This window comes from Bos taurus, chromosome 16 (genome assembly GCF_002263795.3).
Source record: "Bos taurus isolate L1 Dominette 01449 registration number 42190680 breed Hereford chromosome 16, ARS-UCD2.0, whole genome shotgun sequence".
Classification (NCBI taxonomy): domain Eukaryota; kingdom Metazoa; phylum Chordata; class Mammalia; order Artiodactyla; family Bovidae; genus Bos; species Bos taurus.
The window spans coordinates 9,706,427-9,731,785 of record NC_037343.1 but is presented as its reverse complement, the minus strand read 5'-3'; the positions used below and the strand labels follow the sequence as shown (position 1 = coordinate 9,731,785).

The 25,359-nt window shown below is 37.0% G+C and overlaps 1 non-coding gene across 1 annotated transcript; it reads left to right on the top strand.

Annotated features, from left to right (window-relative positions):
- Positions 1-21,976: 21,976 nt before the first annotated feature.
- On the top strand, positions 21,977-22,049 carry TRNAK-UUU (transfer RNA lysine (anticodon UUU)). The gene has a single exon. It is a non-coding gene; the product is annotated as a tRNA-Lys (tRNA).
- The last annotated feature ends 3,310 nt before the right edge of the window (positions 22,050-25,359 follow it).

Here is a 25,359-nt window from a genome sequence, read left to right as displayed (position 1 = left end):
AGCTTCCTCCAAATTTCTGTTGACATGTTGAGCTTGTCCCCTGAATCATGAATGTTCTTAATGGCATCTACAGTGGTGAATCCTTTCTAGAAAGATGTCAACTTACTTTTCCCAGATTCGAAAGAGGAATCACTATATATGGCAACAGTTCAGTTCAGTCCCTCAGTCATGTCCAACTCTTTGAGACCTCATGAAGTGCAGCATACCAGGCCTCCCTGTCCATCACCAACTCTAGGAGTTCACTCAAACTCATGTCCACCGAGTCAGTGATGCCATCCAGATATCTCATCCTCTGTTGTCACATTCTCCTCTTGCCCCCAATCTCTCCCAGCATCAGTCTTTTCCAATGAGTCAACTCTTCGCATGAGGTGGCCAAAGTACTGGAGTTTCAGCTTTAGCATCATTCCTTCCAAAGAAATCCCAGGGATGATCTCCTTCAGAATGGACTGGTTGGATCTCCTTGCAGTCCAAGGGACTCTCAAGAGTCTTCTCCAACACCACAGTTCAAAAGCATCAACTCTTTGGCACTCAGCTTTCTTCACAGTCCAACTCTCACATCCATACATGACCAATGGAAAAATCATAGTCTTAACTAGATGGACCTTTGTTGGCAAAGTAATGTCTCTGCTTTTGAATATGCTATCTAGGTTGGTCATAACTTTCCTTCCAAGGAGTAAGCGTCTTTTAATTTCATGGCTGCAGTCACCATCTGCAGTGATTTTGGAGCCCCCAAAAATAAAGTCTGACACTATTTCCACTGTTTCCCCATCTATTTCCTATGGCAACAGTAGCCTTAGGAAAAATATTTCTTACTAGATTAGATTATGGAAAGGAGTGTGTAGAAATGCATCTGCTACATATTCTGCTACATATTTAGAGTTTATGCTTTTTAACTAAAAATAGTTCAAAATGAAAAATTGTGATTTACTTTAAAAGTGGTATAGCAATACACATATGATCCCCAAAAAAGGGTTCCTTATTGATTTTCTTATAAACTTTGAATTTACACAGATTTTTTTTGACTCTTGAGTTATTTTACATTAGTATTTTCACTAAAATGTAAATACTCAAACAATAAAAAAGGAAGTGAAAAGTGAAAATGTTAGTCACTCCGTCATGTCCAGCTTTTTGTGACCGCATGGACTGTAGCCTGCTAGGCTCCTTTTTCGCCTAAAAGGCCTATCTTTCTACCTATTTTTGCTTTCGTTATGCCTTCTTCACTAAGCTTAACTATTTCTAGCTTTTGACTTAAAGTGCAAGACTTGTGACTTAACACTTGAACACTTAGAGACTTTTGTAGTGTTATGATTGTCCTAATTAATTAATTTTAATATTGTTGAGTGTCAAGAATGGGGAGGCCTGGGTAGAGGGAGAGAGATAGGGTACAGTCAGTTAATGGAACAGTCAGAACACATACAGCATTTATCAATTCAGTTCACTATCTTATATGGACACAACCCATGGGACCTCAAATCAATTGCATAGTAACATTGAAGATCACTGATCGCTTATAACCATCACAAATATAATAAAGTTTGATGTGTTGCAAGAATTACCAAAATATGACACTCTGGGGAAAAAAAAAAAAAAGTGAGTGAAAGTTCTTGAAAAAATGGTACCTCTAGACTTACTTACTTACTACATGATTGTCATAAACCTTCAATTTGTAAAAACTAAAATACCTGCAAAGCACAATAAAGCAAAGCTCAATAAAAGAAAGTATGCCTGTATAAAACTACTACTCAGTTCAGTTCAGTAGCTCAGTCGTGTCCGACTCTTTGCGACCCCATGAATCACAGCACGCCAAGCCTCCCTTGGCGTGTCAAGAATAGGGAGGCCTATTCTTGGAGCGCCTTCCTTGGTGCTCCATCACCAACTCCTGGAGTTTACTCAAACTCATGTCCATCGAGTCAGTGATGCCATCCAGGCATCTTATCTTCTTTGGTCCCCTTCTCCTCCTGCCCCCAATCCCTACCAGCATCAGGGTCTTTTCCAATGAGTCAACTCTTTGCATGAGGTGGCCAAAGTATTGGAGTTTCAGCTTTAGCATCAGTCCTACCAATGAACACCCAGGACTGATTTCCTTTAGAACGAACTGGTTGGATCTCTTACAGTCCAAGGAACTCTCAAGAGTCTTCTCAACACAACAGTTCAAAAGCATCAATTCTTCAGTGCTCAGCTTTCTTCACAGTCCAACTCTCACAGCCATACATGACCACTGGAAAAACCATAGCTTTGACTAGATGTAACTTTGTTGGCAAAGTAATGTCTCTGCTTTTCAATATGCTATCTAGATTGGTCATAACTTTCCTTCCAAGGAGTGTCTTTTAATTTCATGGCTGCAATCACCATCTGTAGTGACTGGAGCCCAGGAAAATAAAGTCAGCCACTGTTTCCACTGTTTCCCCATCTATTTCCCATGAAGTGATGGGACCAGATGCCATGATCTTAGTTTTATGAATGTTGAGCTTTAAGCCAACTTTTTCACTCTCCTCTTTCTCTTTCATCAAGAGGCTTTTTAGTTCCTCTTCACTTTCTGTCATTAGAGTGCTGTTATCTGCATATCTGAGGTTATTGGTATTTCTCCCGGCAATCTTGATTCCAACTTGTGCTTCTTCCAGCCCAGGGTTTCTCATGATGTACTCTGTTAAATAAGCAGGGTGAGAATATACAGCCTTGACATACTCCTTTTCCTATTGGGAATGAGTCTGTTGTTCCATGTCCAGTTCTAACTGTTGCTTCCTGACCTGCATATAGGTTTCTCAAGAGGCAGGTCAGGTGGTCTGGTATTCTCATCTCCTTCAGAATTTTTTCCACAGTTTATTGTGATCCATACAGTCAAAGGCTTTGGCATAGTCAATAAAGCAGAAATATATGTTTTTCTGGAACTCTCTTGCTTTTTCCATGATCCAGCAGATGTTGGCAATTTGATCTCTGGTTCCTCTGCCTTTTCTAAATCCAGCTTGAACATCTGGAAGTTCATGGTTCACGTATTGATAAAGCCTGGCTTGGAGAATTTTGAGCATTACTGTACTAGCGTGTGAGATGAGTGCAATTGTGCGGTAGTTTGAGCATTCTTTGGCATTGCCTTTCTTTGGGATTGGAATGAAAACTGACCTTTTCCAGTTCTGTGGCCACTGCTGAGTTTTCCAAATTTGCTGGCGTATTGAGTGCAGCACTTTCACAGCATCATCTTTTAGAGTTTGAAATAGCTCAACTTGGATTCCATCACCTCCACTAGCTTTGTTCATAGTGATGCTTTCTAAGGCCCACTTGACTTCACATTCTAGAATGTCTGGCTCTAGGTCAGTGATCACACCATTGTGATTATCTTGGTCATGAAGATCTTTTTGGTACAGTTCTTCTGTGTATTCTTGCCACCTCTTCTTCATATCTTCTGCTTCTGTTAGGTCCATACCATTTCTGACCTTTATTGAGCCCATCTTTGCATGAAATGTTCCCTTGGTATATCTAATTTTCTTGAAGAGATCTCTAGTCTTTCCAATTCTATTGCTTTCCTCTATTTCTTTGCATTGATCACTGAGGAAGGCTTTCTTATCTCTTCTTGCTATTCTTTGGAACTCTGCATTCAGATGCTTATATCTTTCCTTTTCTCCTTTGCTTTTCACTTCCCTTCTTTTACAGCTATTTGTAAGGCCTCCCCAGACAGCCATTTTGCTTTTTCACATTTCTTTTTCTTGGGAACGGTTGTGATCCCTGTCTCCTGTACAGTGTCATGAACCTCCGTCCATAGTTTATTAGGCACTCTGTCTATCATATCTAGTCCCTTAAATCTAACTGCTACTAATTTTTTGCAATTCCCTCTATATATTGATAATTGTCAAATGCTATAGAATTATGTTTTCTATAAGATCAAATAAATCAACTAGTATATCAGGTTCATTATTTTTTTTTTTCCAATTAGGGGCACAGGTATTGAAATTCTCATTTGTTCCTTTTAATCCTGGACTAGTTATTTTCTTGGTCTGCTTCACACATCATCTTTAATTATATCCATTTGTCTCTCTTTGTTTCCTGGACCTAATGTCTTCTTTTTTGGTTTGATTAAGCATATCCTCTTATAACTTCCAGAAAATGAATACTTGGAATGCCATTCTTGAGATAATAATCATCTAAAAATGTCTTTATTCTGCCCTCATACATAATTGATCTCTTGGCCAGGTGGATAAACCTCATTCAAAAATAATTTTCAGAATATTTATAAATTCTTTTCACTTTTTTTTTAATAGCACACTCATGCAGACATATAGATCAATGGAACAGAATAAAGAATCCAAAATAAATCAACATATATGCAATCAATTGATTTTTGACAAGGGTGCCTAGAATACACAATGGGGAAAAGATAGTTTCTTCAACAAATGATATTGAGGAAGCTAGATATCCACACCCAAAAGAATTAAAATGGACCTGTTTCTTACATCATATTAAAAAAAAAAAAAATCAACTAAGCACCATCTCTCTAAATTCTTACTGGCAGTGGCGAATACATGAAGATATTCTCCTGCTATAAAATATAGATACAGGTGTGTGTAAAAATCTCTTGAAAATATTATATTTAGGGTATTGTCTCTTGGATATATTTGTGTGATAAATACTGATTTGACCATATAAATTTATGCATATTAACATACACAAATATGTATGTAGAAGAAACATGGTGTACCCACAGAAGTAAACATTCTTTTTGTTGATTAGCAGTTTGTTGCCCTATAGTCTGCCTGCAATGCAGGAGACACAGATTCGATCTCTGGGTAGAAAGATCCCCTGGAGAAGTGAATGGCTACTCACTCTAATATTTGTGCCTGGAGAATTCCATGGACAGAGGAGACTGGCAGGTATATTCCATGGGGTCACAAAGAGTTAGACACAACTGAGCAATTAACATTTTCACTTTCACACTTTAATACATTTTTCTCAATAATTGATATTATAGTGCATAAAAACAAGACTACAAAAGATTAATTGATGATTTGAGTTCATTGTTCCAGATATAATAAAGTAATGAAGCTAAGATAATATTAATTCTTCATTAATAAAAAGGAGGGCTATATACCTGCTAATCATATTTTACTTTTCTAAATGAAGTAGTATTAATAAAAAGTAACATAAGTAGAATAAATAGGGAAACTACATACCTTTTTCAGTTAATAAAATATTTTTGTGAAATAAGCCTGAAATTAAAATATCTTTCAATATAGTGTTGTAAAAATAAGTGCATTGAATCTCGTCATCATTAGTCCAAAGGGGAAAAGCACATGAAATTTTATTTAAAAAAAAAAATAAAGCCTATCATTATAGTACTTTTTGTGTAAAAAGAATTATTTTTTATACATCAATAATTAAATAAAAAGTTTTTGGAGATTCATAATACTTACTGAGACTATAGCTGGAAGTACGAAAATGTTTCATTAGAGACTTCTCTGGTGGTCCAGTGGTTAAGAGTTTGCACTTCCAGTGTTGGAGATGAGGTTTCAGTCCCTGATTAGGGAACTAAAATCCCACATGCCATATGGTGCAGCCAAAAAATAAAAATTAAAAAAACAATTTGTTCATTGTTAAGGAAAAAATCATTACATTTGACAATTTTAAATTTGCAAAGGACTGGATTTTGATTCCTGCTGTTATGACAAATATACACTATCAAATAAGGAGTTATTTATTAATGTATATAATAGGGTTGCAAAAAGTTGGACATGACTTAAGTGACTAAGCATGCACAAGTGTAAAATGATGAATAGAAAAACTATCTAATTACTTTGTTAGTAATACATCTCTAACCTTGTTAAAATCAGGCAATCTCAGAAATATAAAAAAGTAGAAACACAAAAGTATATGCTATACAAATATAGTATTTTAACCTTCACATGATAACTTATTTTGTATTTTATATATTTATATATATATGTTTATTTTATATATTTAATGCAACACACATTCACAAAACTGAAAGATAACATAGGGTCATTTTCAAATTAACATTTATTTCATCAGAGCTATGAAAAATGCATGGGTTCCATTTCAATTCATTCATTATTTATGTAGTCCTTTTCAGTAACACATTTTATCCACTTTCTAAAACTGAATATATCCATTTATTTTGAAGACAAGGAATTCATGGCAATGTACATATGACCTACATTGATGATTGTTTAAAAGAACATAATACATACATAACAGGAGTAAAATGCATTACTTTAACACAGGCAAGTCAATTTTCTATCTGGAGCTAAAATATACATCTTATTTGATCTCTTGGTTGATCACATTTTGGAAGAAAATCAGAACTAGAAATAAAAAGCCTATCTCTGCTATATTGTCTTCAAGTTCTACTTCACATTTCCTTTTTTATAAGATATGTATGGAGAAAAAAATTTGTTTTCCATAGACTTGATTGGTTTTCAGTCTTCTATTTGTCTTCTCATTCACTCTTTCCTTTACCTCTCAAAAGGCCCTTTCTGTATTCTTGGGGTTTTTTGAAGAGTTTGGGTTTTCTTATTGTACAGCACATTTCTACGAGAGTGTTTGGCACTTGTATTTAGACAGTATGGTTTTATACTGCCATCCCAAATAAGGAGGCAAGCTGAAGCAAGCTTGAATTACTGGAAATTGAGCTTATTCCAGAATAGCTGAGGAATTGCAATTGGGAAAATGTGTACTATAGCAAGACCCAGGAGTCTGTTGAGGGTTTGCAAGAAGTACAAAGAGAGAAGTCAGCTGGAGTCCAAGCAGTAACTTTCTTGGCTTGAGGATGGTGCAGAATTCCTTGGCAGATGACCATTGGTCAGGAGAGAAGTTTTGACCTTCCTTCAGTAAATCAGATATTTATGGAAAATCAGTCTTTAGTTTATTGAGTTTTCTTCCTCTGGAATTAATCCTGCAGCACCTGGGGCAATGGTAATATCCTCCTTGGAGGGAGTTGACATGCAAGACAATGTAGATTCCCCACAGCAGGCACCCCTGTTATCGCTCTTTGCATCTAGACTTGTAACTAGCTTCAGATTCAGGCAGACCCTCAAGTTCCATGCATCACGAAGCAGGGCACTCAAATCCAGTGCTCTGGGACAATCTAGAGGGATGAGGTGGGGGAGACACAAGTGCACCCATGGGTGATTCATTTCAACGTATGGCAAAACCCACCAAAATATTGTAAAGAAATTATCCTCCAATTAAAATAAATTAACTAATAAAAAAAAATCAAGTAGGATCTCAGCGGCAAGATACAAAGTATGACTTATGAGAGTTGTTAGCACAGGTTCATGTGCTAACTGTAAGCAGTGAGAGGAGACAAACTGAAATGTCAGAGTTTGAAGCAGAGAAAGTATTATTGCACAATCATGCAAGGAGACAGGTGGCTCATGCCCTAGAAGCCCCAAACTTCCTGAAAGGTTTCAGAAAAGTGCTTTTAAAATGTGGGGGGTGGGGTGGGGCTGAGGTTGCAGTGTCTGTGATCAGCTTGTGCACAATTCTTTGACTGAGTGATGGTAAGATAAGGGCATGTTGCAGGGGTTAACATTGGCAGTACTTCAGCTCCAGGAGGCTTGGGACTGTGTTCTGGCCATCAAGTAGTTAACATCTTTGTGTTGTAGGGGGATTTCACATCTGTAAAACAACTCAGGAAATATACCTCAAATACTTTTATCTAGGTACTTTAGAGAGGAACTACGGCAGAGGATATAGAGGAAGGTCTGTCCCAGGAAGATTCCATAAGGGTCCTGCTCTGTTACATGACGAAGTGTACTATACTCCAAAAAGAAATACTTAAGTTTTCAAATGTATACAAACAAATTCAGAGAATATGTGTGGAAATGAACATTGAGGGTATGGAATAATTGTTAGAGAAATATAAAATTAGATCACAGAGATGGTTATGGGCCCTAACCAGAGATTCTTTATTGAACGATGTAGCTCAGGGATTTAGAAAGTCTCTAACAATTTGGTTGGTTAACTGGCTAAAACATGGACCAAAAGAAGACCCACTATATGCAAACTGAAAATGCCCAGTCTAAGTTGGCTTAATGGCGAGAAAGGGATTCAATGGCTTAGGGGTATAGGAATGTCAACATAGATATATCATTTAAGATTTACCCAGATACACTGGGAGGGTCCAAAAGACATTTGTTTTTGTTTAGTCACTAAGTCCTGTCCAACTCTTTGTGATTCCATGAACTGAGCATGCTGGACTTCTCTGTCCTTCACTGTCTTGCAGAGTTTGCTCAAACTCATGTCCATTAAGTTGTTGATGCTATCCAAACATCTTATCCTCTGTCAGCCCCTTCTCCTGCCTTCAATCTTTCCCAGTATCAGGGTCTTTTCCAGTGGGTTGGCTCTTCCCATCAGATAGCTAAAGTATTGGAACTTCAGTTTCAGCATCAGTCCTTCTAATGAATATTCAGGATTGATTTCTTTTAGGATTGACTGGTTTGATCACCTTGATGTCCAAGTGACTCTGAAGAGTCTTCTCTAGCACCACAATTCAAAAGCATCCATTATTTGGTGCTTAGTTTTCTAACTCTTACATTCAGACATGACTACTGGAAAAACCATAGCTTTGACTATACAGACCTTTGTCAGCAGTGATATCTCTGATTTTTAATATACTGTCTAGGTTTGTCAAAGCTTTCCTTTCAAGGAGCAAGTGTCTTTTAATTTCATGGCTGCAGTCCCCAACTGCAATGATTTTGGAGCCCAAGAAAATAAAACCTGTTACTGTTTCCATTTTTTCCCCTTCTATTTACCATGAAGTGAAGGGACTGGGTGCCATGGTCTTAGTTTTTTGAATATTGAGTTTTAAGCCAGCTTTTCCACTCTTCTCTTTCACCCTCATCAAGAGCCACTTTAGTTCCTTTTCACTTTGTGTCATTAGAGTGCTATCATCTGCATATCTGAGGTTGTTGATATTTCTCCTGACAATCTTGATTCCAGCTTGTGATTCATCCAGCCTGTCATTTTGCATGATGTATTCAGCATAAAAGTTAAATAAGCAGGGTGACAATATGCAGCCTTGATGAACTCTTTGCCCAATTTTGTACAGTCCGTTGTTCCATGTAAGGTTCTAACTGTTGCTTCTTGACCTGCATACAGGTTTCTCTGGAGGCAGACAAGGTGACCTGGTGTTCCCATCTTTTTAAGAATTTTACACAGTTTGTTGTGATCCACACAGTCAAAGGCTTTAGCATAGTCAATAAAGCAGTAGTAGATGTTTTCCTGGCATTCCCTTGCTTTTTTCTATTATGATCCAATGGATGTTGCCGATTTGATCTCTGATTTCTCTGTGTTTTCTAAATCCAGCTTGTACATATGGGAAGTTCTTGGGTCACATACTTTTCACCAATATTTTGAGAAAGCAGTTTGTGAGAGGAGTCAGCATGCTTGAAGAGCTCTATGATCACTCTCCTCTGCAGGTTGGACCTTATCTTAGTGTGGGAACAGTAGCCACACTACTGTTAGATCAACTGGAAGACCTAAATGCAATGGGAATAGTTGGATCCCTGGGTAGCAGAGGGCAAGTAATGACACTCAACCACCAATGATAAAAGTAGGCATAATTACAGTACTGGACTATAGAGTTAAAGCTATAATTAAAATAGTCTGACCTCTGATGTTGGCTAGTTAATCATGGCATTCTCAGAAATGAAATAGATAAAAAACTTATTAAATTCTTACTCGATTTGTATAAGTAGAAAACTTCTAGGTCAAGTGAACAAGACTCTAACTCAAATCATAAGAAGACAAAGTCAAAACTCCTCAACTTGATCAGCTTCCAGACTCGAGCCACTTCATAAAACAAGAACCCCTTGAATGAAGAGAAGGGCCAGCTCCTTTTAAGGAAGGACTTTGACACACTACAGAGAAAAAAGAAAAGAAAAAATTACAGTGTTAAGTTTTCTCCCAGACTTCCACAAATAGACTCTGAAGGCCTTTTCAAATGTAATTGCTGACTCAGGAATAGGAAATGATCAGAGAGACTAGGAGATAGGGCATGATGTCCCTTGATGATATTTTAAGGGGGTAGGTTCTAGGTCTTTAAGGAAGACAGTCTTAGGTTTTAAAACAGACAAGAAGCTTTTAAATAATTTATATCTCAAAGGAACAAAAAGAAAAGAACTACCAGTTACAAATTTTCCAAAGTAAATGCTCTAAGAAATGGAAGATTAGGGGTCTAGAAGCCAGAGGGAGCCTGTCTAAAATTTAGTCAGGCTGAGAAAATATTGATGCTGTCTTGGTCAGTAAGTATAGATTATATTTTCTCTATAGATCCTTTATTGAAACATATCCACTAATAAAAATGTGGTGATTTTCCTGCATGTTTGACTTTCCTTATTTTTTTTTTCAAGTAAACTTTAAAATGTTATAAAAATTTAATTTATTGTTCTTAATTATTATTTTTTTTTGTAGTTAACACCTGTCAGCTTGTCACTTGAAAGTAGTATGCTCTATTGTTTTTAGATAAATCAAATATTATTAGTTTTTTTTCTTATTTATATATATTTTTCTCACTGCATTTTAATGGTTTCACTATGCTTTACAGCACTAATATAGAGACAATCCAAAATTTACTCAAGCCTTTAACTATGGAGCTTACATGGATAAATATTCATGATATATGTAAAATGTTTGTTGCATTAAATCGAATGTGCCATTCTAAAAACTATAATGAAATTGTGAGTTTCTAAAAGAATGGTATAATCAAATGCATTGTACTCTGTGACTTACTTGTATTATTCAACTATTTCTTTTGAAACTTCGTGGTTATCAAAATTCTCCAGTCTAAAATTATATATGATTTTATTCAAGATACCTAAGCTTATTTTTAAATATTTATGTAAAGAAAGGAAAAATATATCCAGCACTGTTAACCTATATTATTGCTTTCATGACCTACTCTAGAATTAGAATATTTGTATTGTTTGTATAATGTTTCACTAATATATTATTTTTTAAATGACATATTGGTTTCCTTCTATATCTAGGGGCTTCTCTGGTGGCTCAGATGGTAAAAAATTCACCTGCAATGCAGGAGACTTGGGTTCCATTCCTGGGTTGGGAAAATCCCCTGGAGAAGGGAATGGCTACCCGCTCTAGTATTCTTGCCTGGAGAATTCCATGGACAAAGGAGCCTGGCAGGCTACAGTCCATGGGATCGCGAAGAGTCAGAAATGACTGAGCTTTTTTCACTTGTATTTGTACTTGGCTATACCTGCTGCTGCTGCTGCTGCTGCTGCTAAATTGCTTCAGTTGTGTCCGACTCTGTGTGACCCCAGAGACGGCAGCCCACCAGGCTTCCCCGTCCCTGGGATTCTCTAGGCAAGAACACTGGAGTAGGTTGCCATTTCCTTTTCCAATGCATGAAAGGGAAAAGTGAAAGTGAAGTCCATCAGTCGTGTCCAACTCTTAGCGATCCCATGGACTGCAACCTACCAGGCTCCTCTGCCCATGGGATTTTCCAAGCAAGAATACTGGAGTGGGTTGCCATTGCCTTCTCCTGGCTATACCTAGATGTTGCAAATTATCAATTATAGCTCCAACACTATGAGACCCAACGTATTAAAGGACCTGAGTTAAGGTTAATTTTTAAATGATTAAGATTAATCTTAATTCTCAAACAAGAATTTCTTGTTGAAAATAACCTTGGGAATTCTAACAAGTCAAGTGAGAAAATCAAGGGAATTCTCTGGTGATCCTGTGGTTAGAACTTTGCACTTCCCAATGCCAGGGGCATGTGTTTGATCCCACCTATTCCACTGTATGTAAAAAAAAAAAAAAAAAGTCAACTTCAATACTCATTTTATTTTGTTTATAAACTACAGATTCAATGAAGACAATTAGCTTTGGCTTATGATTTAGCTGTGATATTCATAGTGCAGCTTTGATATTTGACTTTTTAAAGACTAAGCGCTTTCATCTCTTTTTAACATGTATTAGATTTCTAATCATTAGGTTTGAGCTTTCTATTTAGTCATGGCCCTTTGCTTTCCTAATTTCTTTAATTTTATTAGATCCCAAATGCTTTACTGAGCTCACTTTTCCAACTAGTCTTCCCTACATGGCAAAAATGATACTTAGTACTGGTGCTGAAAATACAGTTTCTGTTTGCAGGTGCTGAATTGAATCTTAGAGACAGAGTTTTAGATGAAATAGAAAAGAATAACTTCATTACTTTTCCAGGAAAATGGGCACACAACAGACTCATGCATCTCAAAGTCTGTGTCCAAACCCAGGAGGATTTGGTGAGTTTTCCAGCAAAGATTCAAGCTCAGGTTTGCTGATAAGAATTAGTGTATTCCAGGGCCTGAAAGAAGAGAGTGAAAAAAGCTGACTTAAAACTCAACATTCACAAAATGAAGATCATAGCATAGGTCCCACCACTTCATGGCAAATAGATGGGAAAACAATGGAAACAGTGACAGACTTTATTTTCTTGGGCTCCAAAATCATTGCAGACGGTGATTGCAGCCGTGAAATTAAAAGACACTTGCTTCTGGAAAGAAAAGCTATGACCAGCCTAGATAGCATATTAAAAAGCAGAGACGATACTTTGCCAACAAAGGACCATAAAGTTAAATCTAGGTGTTTCCAGTAGTTACATATGGATGTGAGATTTGGATCACAAGAAAGTCTGAGTTCTGAAGAACTTTGCTTTTGAACTGTGGATCAAAAGCCAGGACCCTGCTCCAAAGCTGCACTATTGTTTTCTTGGCTGCTCCTCACTTGTCTCTGCATCCCTCTTTTATCTGAATAGCAACTGTTGGAGGTTTCCATGCCCAAGAGCCCCACAGGGTCCTGCTCAGTTTTGCTATGAATACAATATTAGTACAGATTTATCCATTTAACAAGTACTACCATTTTTGGGGAGTATGAACTGGGCAAAAAAAGTCAGGGAAAGGTGGGTAAGAGTAAGAAACTGATGAAACTTACATGCCTAAGAAGTGACTTTTTAAAAAAATTAAATATTAATATATTCCAAATATAATACTTCATAATTACTTTTAGTATCTAAACATAGGTATATTCTATTATCATAAACTTATTAATATGTCCTCCATGCTATGCTAAACATTTTTACATGGTTTATCTCTCATAAGTAACATTTAAAATATATATAAATTCATTTATGTATGAATTCAAATATAATTCACACACACACATGATGTTTTTACTTTGCTTTTCTGTCTGCTGTTTTGCCAAGGTATTTAAGTTGCCTAAATTACTCATTACAAAAACTAGAGAACATCATGAACAGTGATACATGATAGATTTCATTTGATTTTGTGCATTTTATGTTTGTTAGTTTAAGTGAAAGTCATTCAGTCGGTGTCAGGCTCTTTGCGACCTCATGGACTATATAGTCCATGGAATTCTCCAGGCCAGAATACTGGAGTGGGTAGCTGGTCCCTTTGCCAGGGGATCTTCCCAACCCAGGAATCGAACCTGGGTCTCCTGAATTGTAGGAATCTTCTTTACCAGCTGAGCTATCAGTGAAGCTCAGGAAGTTAGTTTGGTTGTTTGTTTTACTGTTTGCAAAAGACTTATTCTAATAAAAGGATTGGTACGAATCAGACATGGGCCCAGAGTGGCAAGAGTTTGTATCTTAAGTGGAGAAGAAACAACAGATGGTCAAAACATGTTTAGAGAGAAAGATAGGAAAGAAAATTAAATACCTGGGCCAACTGAAAATGTACTTCTATCTCTTTCCAATGAATTATTTTTGAAATATTTATAATAAAGTATATCCAGGTGAATACTCTTGTTTCTTAAATAGAACTTTAGTGGAATACTGACATAAATGTTGGGTTGGTATACTCCTCTCCCTCCATTCTTGTCTTGTCATAACAAAGATTTGGAAGGATGGGCCACTTGTAGCTACTCAGGCAGGATTTTATTAAGCAGGCAGTAGGCCACCATCCTAATAAGAAACCAGTTCACAGCTCAGTGACAGCTCAAGTGGGAAATCGGCAGTCGGAAAGCATGCAGGTAGATTCCCAGACACAAGGCAGGCGGACCCCTAAAGAAACCAGTATTCCTCTTATTTTCCCTTTTTATCCTTTCTGTTTCCTCCTCCTGAAGTGTGATTGGCTCCAGTATTCACCTGATTGGCACCAGTATTCGCCTGATTGGTTATGTACAGAACCAATTAGGGAAGGGTGTGTGTTTTCCCCGGGATGCACCCTATGCAAATAGGGGATTTGCCTGATGGGTTACACACAGGACCAGAGGTTCTCCTTCTGGTCCTCGACTTCTCTTTTTTTCACACCCCTCCACCACCCAACTCCAGTAGTTCCTAGAGAGACCAGGAGAACCATGAAACCAGAAATATTTACTCTCTGGACCTTTATAGAAAAAATTTGAAACTCCTAATTCAGACTTAAGGAGACACAATTCATTTTGTATTTAGAATTGTAGGGAAAAGCATTGTTTTTATGGTGCATTAGAATGGATACACCTATCTCCCTTACGTTATGGATGGACAAGTAACATTCATTGAGGTTCACTGACAAGCCCAGCCTTCAAAATTAATACTAAAAAACTCAATATCTGAAAGTCTGAAAGTTTATGTGAAATAGAGGATAAAACTAAAGTTTCTAAACACACATTCTCAAAAAGGAAACAGAACACCAGAGTCACTAAGAGAAATAAGAAAACAGGAAAGCCTTGACTTATGGTCATATAAGTCATTTTAAGTATTACCTCTTTTGGAATATAAATAACTTTAACTTGAAATCATACAATGTTTAAAGTGAGTTTAATATGAATATTAAGGTTTTCATTTTACTTTCTCAGTGTCTCAAAGTTTTTTCAGAAAAACTAGTAACCAAAGATTATTTATTTTTTCTGTGATTAAAGAGTAGACAGATTGAATTACATGAGGACATTCTGTGATAATACATGCATTTTGAAACTAAATCCTCTCTGTATCAATGCAAAATTATTTATCATCTTGGGAAAGAGAAAATTAATATAAAATTCATTATATCACAAAATAAAATCGAGATTGAAAATGCAAAATTGGATATAAATTGGTGATTAATTTAATAATAAATTATAATTTTGTATTTTAGGGGAATGGTATTGTGCTTTCCCTTGTGGGGTTGCCAGGTAAAATTTAGGCTATCTAGCTAAATACGAATTTCAGATAAATAGCTAATATCTTCTTTTAGTACAAATATGTCCTCAAAGCATCACAGGGCATACTTATACTAAAATTTAAAAAAGAAAAAAAAGTTGCGAATTTGAAATTCAAATTTCACTCAGCATTCTTTATATTTATTCCTTGTATTTAGCAAGTCACTATTCCTTGCCCAGTTCTGCTTATGCATTTACACTTGAAAAGCTAAGTTATGGAGTAGCTCTTTCTACTGTGAATCCTCAGGGACAGCTCTACATATATAATTCAGCCTGATCCTATTTGCCTCCCCTTTTCTAAAATGCTATGCTAATATGATTTAATTTTCCTCTCTGCTAGATCTTATTCTTAATTAATTAATTAAATTTTTTGCCATGCCACATGGCATGCGGTATCTTAGTTTCCTGACCAGGGCCCAAACCTGCACCCTCTGCATTTGCAGTCCAGAGTCTTAACCACTGATCCATCATACAAACCCTTCTGCTATATCTGAGTGATGGTAAACTACTTCTTTCCAAGGCAAAGAGGACCTTATCTACCTTTTGACTTCATATGTGGACTTTACTCTTTTTCTAAAAATGTATGTAATTGAAATTAATTGTCTTAAAATGTTAATGCTGTGACTTTTTTTCCTATTCTAAAAGTCAGTGCAGTTTTTTCTCCTTTTCAGTTTACTTATTGAGTTGGATCATGAACACATATAAATGGGGGGAAAGTGAGAGGGAAAACTAATATAGAGTTTCAATTTAGAATATTTTAAGTATTTTCATATATTAAATGTTAATATGTGCCAGGAACTAAGTGATGTATTTTATGTGCATAATCATGGTTCAGCTTGATGCAGTAGGTATTATTTCCATTTTAGAGATGAGGACCCGAAGCATTAAGTACATTGCCTCAGGGCACTTTGGTAATAATATTTTTGATATTTGAAGTTAAGTCATCTAACTGTATAGATCATGTTTTATTTTTTCCTCACCATGCTGCATATTTTGTAATCTTGGCTTATTTAAGGATAAAGGCATCTGGGAAATGAGAACATTAATTACAATAAATAAGGTATTTCAGTGTTTAAAACTTTAATTTAGACTTAAGCAGTCTGCTCTGACTTCATTTTCAGAACAAAAGTTTAAATCACTAACTAAATTCCTTAGTGTAATATCAGACACTTTGTGGTCAGAGACTATACAAGTTTATATAGTTGAAAAGATATATCATATTAGAAGAAAGTATAGTGATAAGGCAGCAGCAGCAAAAATGCAGAAATCCTATGAAGGCCATCCCTGGTGGTTCAGTGGTTGAGACTTCACCTTCCAATATGGTGAACGTGATGCCTGGTCAGGGAGCTAAGTTTCCACATGCATCATGGTCAAACACCAGTACAGTATACTAACACATATATATGGAATTTAGAAAGATGGTAACAATAACCCTGTATGAGAGACAGCAAAAGAGACACAGATGTATAGAACAGTCTTTTGGACTCTGTGGGAGAGGAAGGAGGGGATGATTTGGGAGAATGGCTCATATAGGAAATGAATCACCAGTCCAGGTTTGATGCAGGATACAGGATGCTTGGGGCTGGTGCACTGGGATGACCCAGAGGGATGGTATGGGGAAGGAGGTGGGAGGGGGTTCAGGATTGGGAACATGTGTACACCCGTGGCGGATTCATGTTGATATATGGCAAAACCAATACAATATTGTAAAGTAATTAGCCTCTAATTAAAACAAATAAATTTAAATTTAAAAAAATAAAAAAAACCACAAAACATAAAATAGAGGCAATATTGTAACAAGTCCACTAAAGACTATAAAAAAATGATCCATATCCAAAAAAACAAATGTTTTTATTAAATCCTGTGAGAATTATTTCAAGTACTGAGGCAATCTCCTTCTTAATGAGTTCCTTTAATAAGCATCATTAGTATAGTGTTTGGCACTCAAGAAGTATAAAAATTGAATATTTTGATGTTACCAGCTTTATTCTGTGGATTAAAGAGTGGCAACAAACTGTACAAATTGATTGTTAAGATTTGAATATAAAGGATTTTTTAACATAAAGGAATAAGTCATCTATTATAATCATAGGTCTAGAAGTACGGTTGGACATCATCAAGTTAAAATCCTTTTTAGCTTTTCAAATTCTCTTTAGTGATATATCTGTTTTGGTTTAATATTACTCTATGTTAATTTGGTCCCGCAGGTAAAAAATATGCCTGCAATGGAGAAGACACAGGAGACTCAAGTTCCATTCCTGGGTCAGAAGATCCCCTGGAGGAGAAAATGACAACCCACTCCAGTATTCTTGCCTGGAAAGTCCCATGGACAGAGGACCCTGGTGGGCTACAATCTATGGGATCACAAAGAGTTGGACATGACAAGTATGCATACATTAATTTAAATAATTTAATAAAAGTGAATATTAAGAACCCAATAGATGTATTCCAGAACGTTACAGCATTTCTGCCAAGTGGTTGTCCCACCCTTCCTTGAAGTTATATAGCTGTAATCACTTAGCTATTTTGTAAAAGCAGTCAAAATAATTTTATAAGCATTACTAATTTGCTAATCTACTCACTACTTTTAGAATAATCTTTTTGAACATTAGATTTCAATATAAATCATTTTAACTACTGTTTGGGATAAAATAACACAATTTCTTAGATTCAAAGAAATTTAAGAGTCAGAGCTTAGATCTCTAAGTTTGTAATAAGTCATATATAAAAGAAATGGAAATAAAACAAAATCCCCTTAAATGATCTGTCAAATATAACAGATGCCTACACAGAATGATCTTGACATTACAAAGCATACTAATAAATATAAAAATAGAAGTATATATTAACATTCTAGATACCCACACTGAATCTAACAAGGTAATATTTCCAGTACGTTTTCTTATATAACATTTGCAATCTTCATTTTGACATTTAACTATGTACTATTATAATATTTTTGCACGTTGAATTATTTCTAATATTATTTTACACTTTCCATGTGTCTTGTCACTTAAACCAACTGTACATCTATTTAGAATAAGTCACGTATTTATTATTGCTCATAATTCACAAAATTAGGCAAGACAATCTCTGAAATTAAAAGGTGACTGACAGGAAATCTTAGATGTAATGACAGAGTGGTGGTAGGAAAGATATTGTAATTAAATAAAGTTTCCTGGATTTTTCAAAGTTCCTGCTGAAAGCTCTGGTGTTCTGGGACATGGAAAAATATGTGCTATAAACCTGGAGACTGATTTCACTTTTCCTTGAAATACCTTGACATCCCACGAGAAATAGATCTGTAGCCATTATCTGGTTAATTGATCTCATCCAAAAGGATAAAATATTATCTTTTCCTGAAAGTGCTAATGATGGATGACTCACAAGCTGGAATCAAGATTGCTTGGAGAAATATTAACAATCTCAGATATGCAGAAATACCACTTTAATGGCAGAAAGTGAAGAGGAACTAAAGAGCTTCTTGATGAGGGTGAAAAAGGAGAGTGAAAAAGCTAGCTTGAAATTCAGCATTCAAAAAATGAAGATCATGACATCTGCCTAGTCACTTCATGACAAATAGAAGGGGGAAAACTGGAAGCAGTGACAGATTTTATTTTGCGGGGGGTGGGGGGGTGCTCTAAAATCATGGCAATGGTGACTACTGACATGAAATTAAGATATTTTCTTCTTGGAAGGAAAGCTTGATAAACCTACAAAGTGTATTAAAAAGCAGAGACATCACTGCTGAAAAAGATCCATATAGTCAAAGTTGTGGCTTTCCAGTAGTAAAATATGGACATGAGAGTTGGACCATAAAGAAGGCTGAGTGCCAAGCAATGGCACTTTTGAACTGTGGTGTTGGAGAAGACTCTTGAGAGTCCCTTGGACTGCAAGGAGATCCAACCAATCAATCCTAAAGGAAATCAACCCTGAATCTTCATTAAAAAGACTGATGCTAAAACAGAAGCTCCAATACTTTTGCCCCCTGATGCAAAGAGTCAACTCATTGAAAAAGACCCTGATGCTGGGAAAGACTGAAGGCAGAAGAAGAGAGTGGCAGAGGATGAGATGGTTAGATAGCATCATCAACTCAATGGACCAGAATTTGATCAAACTCCAGGAGACAGTGGAGGACAGCGGAGCCTGGTGTTCTCTTATCCATGGGGTCACAAAGAGTGCACACGACTTAGTGACTGTATAACAACAATACGGCAAATGCTTGCAGTCTGGCTAGACAAGGTTCCTAGGTGCCAGGAAGACTGGAAAACTAAGTTTCTTTCTAAGGGAAGGAAGCCCAGAATTTAGAGATATCAGTTAGTTATAAAACCTAGAGAAATCTGGGGTCATCTGATTCCTGGAGACACTTCACTCATATAGCAAAAGGTTGAAGATAGACTTCAGGCCCATAAGTTTCCAGAGGTATTTCCTTAAGAAGGGAATGAAACCCACCCCTCTTTTCTCTTTATAAGCAGAGAAGAATCATTTATCTTCATCTCTTGCCATCTCCTCGTGTAGGATAATTGGCTTGGCTCTTATCATGTCTCCCTGTGTATGAGGACTAGGGCAAAGGTGACTGGACACACGTACCATTTACCATGAAGTGTTTTACATAGAATTCATCTTTGGTCTATAACACCACATGAATACTTTCAGGATGAAATTAATACAGGTGAATATTAAAAACCCAACATATATCAGGAAGAAAACTGTAAGAAGGACATTATGCACAGAACTTAAAATATGGGACCTTACTGTTTCAAAAATAGGGCAAATAGCTGGAATGTAATGTGTCATTGTCAAAGTTTACATATTTTTATATGTTTTTATAAGTGTATAAGTGAAGTCAATTAGTCATGTCCGACTCTGTGACTGTAGCCTACCAGGCTTCTCCATCCATGGGATTTTCCAGGCAAGAATACTGGACTGGGTTGCCATTTCCTTCTCCAGGAGATCTTCCTGACCCAGGGATCAAACCCGGGTCTCCCACATTGTAGGCAGATGCTTTACTCTCTGAGCCACCAGGAAAGACTTTATATGTTTTTAAGTTTGTCGATTTCCTCTTACAATTTCATTAGGTCACATTATTAGAGAGATATGGAAGGATATAGAAACATAAGACAGTGCAATAATTAAATAATGGATTCATTTATTATTTAAGAACACTGAAATAACTTCTATACTATACACAAGAAAATTGAATATAATTCAATTAAGGAAAAAGTGACAAATAAAAAGTAATTAAATTAAAGCTGTAATACCTTGCACTGTCACTTGATCACAATTTAGGTCTGCGTTCCTAAATAACATCAGTAAAGAATTAAAAAGTTCAATTGTTAAGATTTATTTCAATGACAATTTAAAAAATATACTGGATCCTCAAAAGAGGCACGTTTTTTCTTTCTTTCCCAAACCAAAATGCAGGGAGGAGACTATATAGAAAAGAACATACAGTGTATCTCTCTTTTCTGTGTTTAAAATTTGAGTGTTTTCTTACTACCGTGACAGACTTAAAATAAAAAATTGAAGATCTGCAAAAAAGGCACAAATCAATAAATAAGAGGATTTTAGATATTAATGCTTTCTCTGAAGAATATGAAATTGAATAGGGGAATAGAGAATGACAGCCGAGGTGTCTATTGACAAGCACCTGAAGCTGCCTCTCATCTAGACAGAAAATGGGTACAGATGTTTGGCACTCAGAGAATTCCTGAGAACCTGGAGAACTGGGTTCAGAAAACCAAGCCAGACACAACCGCAGCCAGAGTGAGGATGTGGAATTAATGCCCTGACCACGTGGCTCTCCCTGGCCCTTCTGATGCCTCAGACCCAGAAAACCTGAGGTTTCTGCTGCTACTCCTCTCAGAATGTGTTTTCCATTGTCCTGAGAGTTGCTAGATCAGTTGATTCAAAGTGAGTGAATCCAATTAGCTAAAATCAGATCAATGAAGACTGCAGAAAACTGGAAAGAAATATCTGAATTTTACTATACTAGGAAACAGGCTTCCCAGGGGGCTCAGAGGAAAAGAAACTGCATGCCAATGCAGGAAACACAGGTTCAATCCCTGGATTGGAAAGATCCACTTGAGAACGAAATGACAATCCACTCTAGTATTCTTGTCTGGGAAATCCTATGGACAGAGGAGCCTGGTGGGCTACAGTTCACGGGGTCACAAAAGAGTTGGACACAACTTAATGACTAAACAACAAAAGCATTAGGAAGCAGGCTCTGCCTTCAACCAGGACAGGGGAACTTCAAAAGTCACTAAGCAATTTCAAATGTTATTCAGATCAAAACATGTAGTGGAGGGCCTGGAGGAAGGAACGAGTAGGGAGAAGAAGAAAGGGAAAGGAGAGGGAAAAGAAGGAAGGAAATGTCCCTTGTTGTGTAGGAACTCCTGACTGAATAGAGCTGAGACCACACCAATAAACAGGGACCATCAACTAATAATGGTTTTGCAGGAATTTGAACAGCAAATACAAACAACCTGAGGTGGGAAGAAGATTGATGTGTTTAAATAATAGGAAAACAGCATGGTCATCATGGCAGGAGCAAGATTTAGCTTCCCTTTGTTGGGTGAGGTGGTTGATGAGACAGATGATTGAGCCATGAAACCCACAATAAAGACTTTGGATTTTATCTAAGGGAGGATAGGAACATGTTGCTTTGTAATTTTTTTGCATTTTGATTTTTTGTCTTTTAATTACTTTTTGTAAAATAATGGTTTAATATGATGTAAAGTATCACTCTATAAGCAATGTGGAAATTGACTGCAGCACACAAGAGGAAAGATGTAGATTAACAGGTGCTTTTTAAATTATTTAGGGGAAAACCTAGATAGCTCAGTCAGTAGAGCATCAGACTTTTAATCTGAGGGTCCAGGGTTCAAATCCCTGTTTGGGCAATGCTAACCTGGGCTTCCCTTGTGGCTCAGCTGTTAAAGAATCCACCTGCAATGCAGGAGACCTGGGTTCGATCCCTGGGTTGGGAAGATCCCCTGTAGAAGGGAATGACTACCTATTCCAGTACTCTGGCCTGGAGAATTCCATGGACTGTATAGTCCATGGGGTTACAAAGAGTCAGACATAACTGAGTGACTTTCACTTTTCACTTGCATGGTGGCTTGGACTAGAATAGTGGTAAAGAAACTGCTGAAATACTAAAATGTTGACTCACAGCTAAAGGTTGGTTGATAAAGAAGCCTGAGAGAGTGAATAGAAGATAAAAACCTTTGAATTTATGTTCCCAGTAATGAATTGTTGTTGTTTAGTCAGTAAGTCACATGCAACTCTTTTGCAACCCTATGGATTGCAGCCTGCCAGGTTTCTCTGTCCTTTGGATTTCCCAGGCAAGAATATTGGAGTGGGTTGCCATTTTATAGACAACATGTATTCTAAATTTAGGTTGAGACTTAAATTAGAGCATTGGGAGGGGATGGGAAAATGAATGGTTTGTTTTGGGAATATTTGACATGTGTATATAATCATCCAAGTTAATATGTCGAGTTGGTAGTTAAAGATAAAAATTTAGAGCTCAAATATCAAATCAAGATTAAAGTAATCAAATCAGGATTATAGTTCAATAGTAGATTTAAATGGTTTTATGTATGACTACTGAAGGCAAAAGAAGACGAAAGGGAGCAGAGGATGAGATGGTTAGATAACATCATGGACTCAACGGACATGAATTTGAGCAAATCCGGGAGATAGTGAAGGACAAAGGAGCCTAGCCTTCTATAGTCCATGGGGTCTCAAAGAGTCAGATGAGACTTAGTGACTGAACAACAACAATGCCTTACAAGCAGTGGAGCTCTAGGCGTAAGGGATTTGGGGCAAGAGTGACTTTCATAGAGTCTCACAGGAGGCAGTGCAGAAGCAGGGCAAGAGGAGTCCAGGAATTTTTGATAATGGTAGCAAGTCCTATATATTAGGGTAAGGTAAGCTAGCTCATGCTGAGTTGGAGGCTTGTGCCTGGTATTAGGTTTCCTCAACAGTGATGTTTTCTGTAAGGATAGGCTGAATTAGGCTTATTTTTACAAAATGTTTATTTATATTTTTATAAATTTATAAAATTTATATTTTTATAAATTTACTTATTTATTATTTGTCAGGTCTTTATTATAGCCTGTGGAATCTTTTAGTTGCAATGTGTGGGATCTAGTTCCCTGACAAGGGATGGATCCTGGGTCCCTGCACTGGAAGCACAAAGTCTTAGCAGCTGGATCACCAGAGAAGTCCTGTGACTTAGGTGAGCGCTGAAGAATTGATGCTTTTGAACTGTGGTATTGGAGAAGACTCTTGAGAGTCTCTTGGACTGCAAGGAGATCCAACCAGTCCATCCTAAAGGAGATCAGTCCTGGGTGTTCATTGGAAGAACTGATGTTGAAGCTGAAAGTCTAATACTCTGGACACCTAATGCAAAGAGCTGACTCATTTGAAAAGACCCTGATGCTGGGAGAGATTGAGGGTAGGAGGAGAAGGGGATGACAGAGGATGAGATGGTTGGATGGCATCACTGACTCAATGGATAAGAGTTTGGGTGAACTCCGGGAGTTGGTGATGGACAGGGAGGCCTGGTGTGCTGTGGTTCATGGGGCTGCAGAGTCAGACATGACTGAGTGACTGAACTGAACTGAACTGAACTGAACTGACAAGCTGTGCCTCCAGGGTCTCCTTCACTCTGTTAGTCTTGACACATGAATTAACTTTATCTAGTGTGTTCTTGTTAAAGTTAGATATGAGCTGAGGACTTATGGGAAGGATAATCATTTTAAGGTCCAACTAATTGCTAATTTTAATACTTTAGGAGAGAAAGGTTTAAACGATTTATCAAAATGTTAGTATGGTATATATTCCAGTATCTTTTTATATCCAAGTATAATCTCAATGACCTTGTTCTAACCATAAAATCAGGATTTATCTTCACTGAAATCATATTACTAAGACTTGCAATACCTGTGATGTGAAAGATGATGTTAGGCTGTAATACTCAGAAAAAAAAAAAAAAAAAGTATAATGCCAGATAAAATAGAACAAAAATGTCTGTTTAAAAGTTTGCCTGGAGTTAAAATGAAAAGGAAATTTCCATATTTCACAAGAAAATAAATTGCTGTAAACAATAACAGTTTACATTCAGGAGCTGTTCCTACAGCCACAGTGGGGAGTTATTGGATCCAAGAGTTAGTGCTCAGTCTTCAGGGCCCATAGAGGGACCAGGGCAGAGGTTTGGGGGCTCAGTATGTAATTGTATACAGTGCTAAAATCTCATTTTAGGGCGAGGGAAAAATAGAATTCTATGGTTCCTAATAACTACAGTTGGCATCAGAAGGAAATGTTTACTTTTTTTTCATTAAAAAAATGCAGAAGGGTAATGAAATTATTGATGAAGAGAAAAAAGAGTCAATTATGTTGACAACAATCAAGTAGTGATAATTATTACTTAAAAATTGTAATTAAACAGCAGAAGCAAATAGGTAATGGTAAAACATCGGATGGTATCCTCCACTCAATGGACATGAGCTTGAGCAAACTCCTGGAGATAGTGAAGGACAGGGAAGCCTGGTGTGCTGTAGTCCATGGGGGTGCAAAGAGTTGAACACTGAGAACTGAACAACAATAAAACGTAGGATGGAGTGAACAGAGGAACAGGCTTTTAAGTCACACATTATTCAAGAGGTACATTTAATTTTTTTTTTTTAATTGAAAGATAGTTACTTTACAGTATTGCATTGTTGCTACTGCTGCTAAGTCACTTCAGTCATGTCCGACTGTGTGCGACCCCATAGATGGCAGCTCACCAGGCTGCCCCATCCCTGGGATTCTCCAGACAAGAATACTGGAGTGGGTTGCCATTTCCTTCTCCAATGCATGAAAGTGAAAAGTGAAAGTGAAGTCGCTCAGTCGTATCTGACTCCTAGCGACCCCATGGACTTCAGCCCACCAGGCTCCTCCATCCATGGGATTTTCCAGGCAAGAGTACTGAAATGGGTTGCCGTTGCCTTCTCTGACAGTATTGCATTGGTTTCTACCAAACATCAACATGAATCAGCCGTAGGTTTACCCATGTGCCCTCCCACTCAAAAAGTACTTTAACAGAGCTTAAGTCTGTCCGTTTTTGTCTTGCATCACACTCTATTGATATCCATATCAGTTGCCCTTTCCTTTGAGCTCTTCTAACATTCTTTATTCTCTTTGATCACATGGTGTTTCCATGTA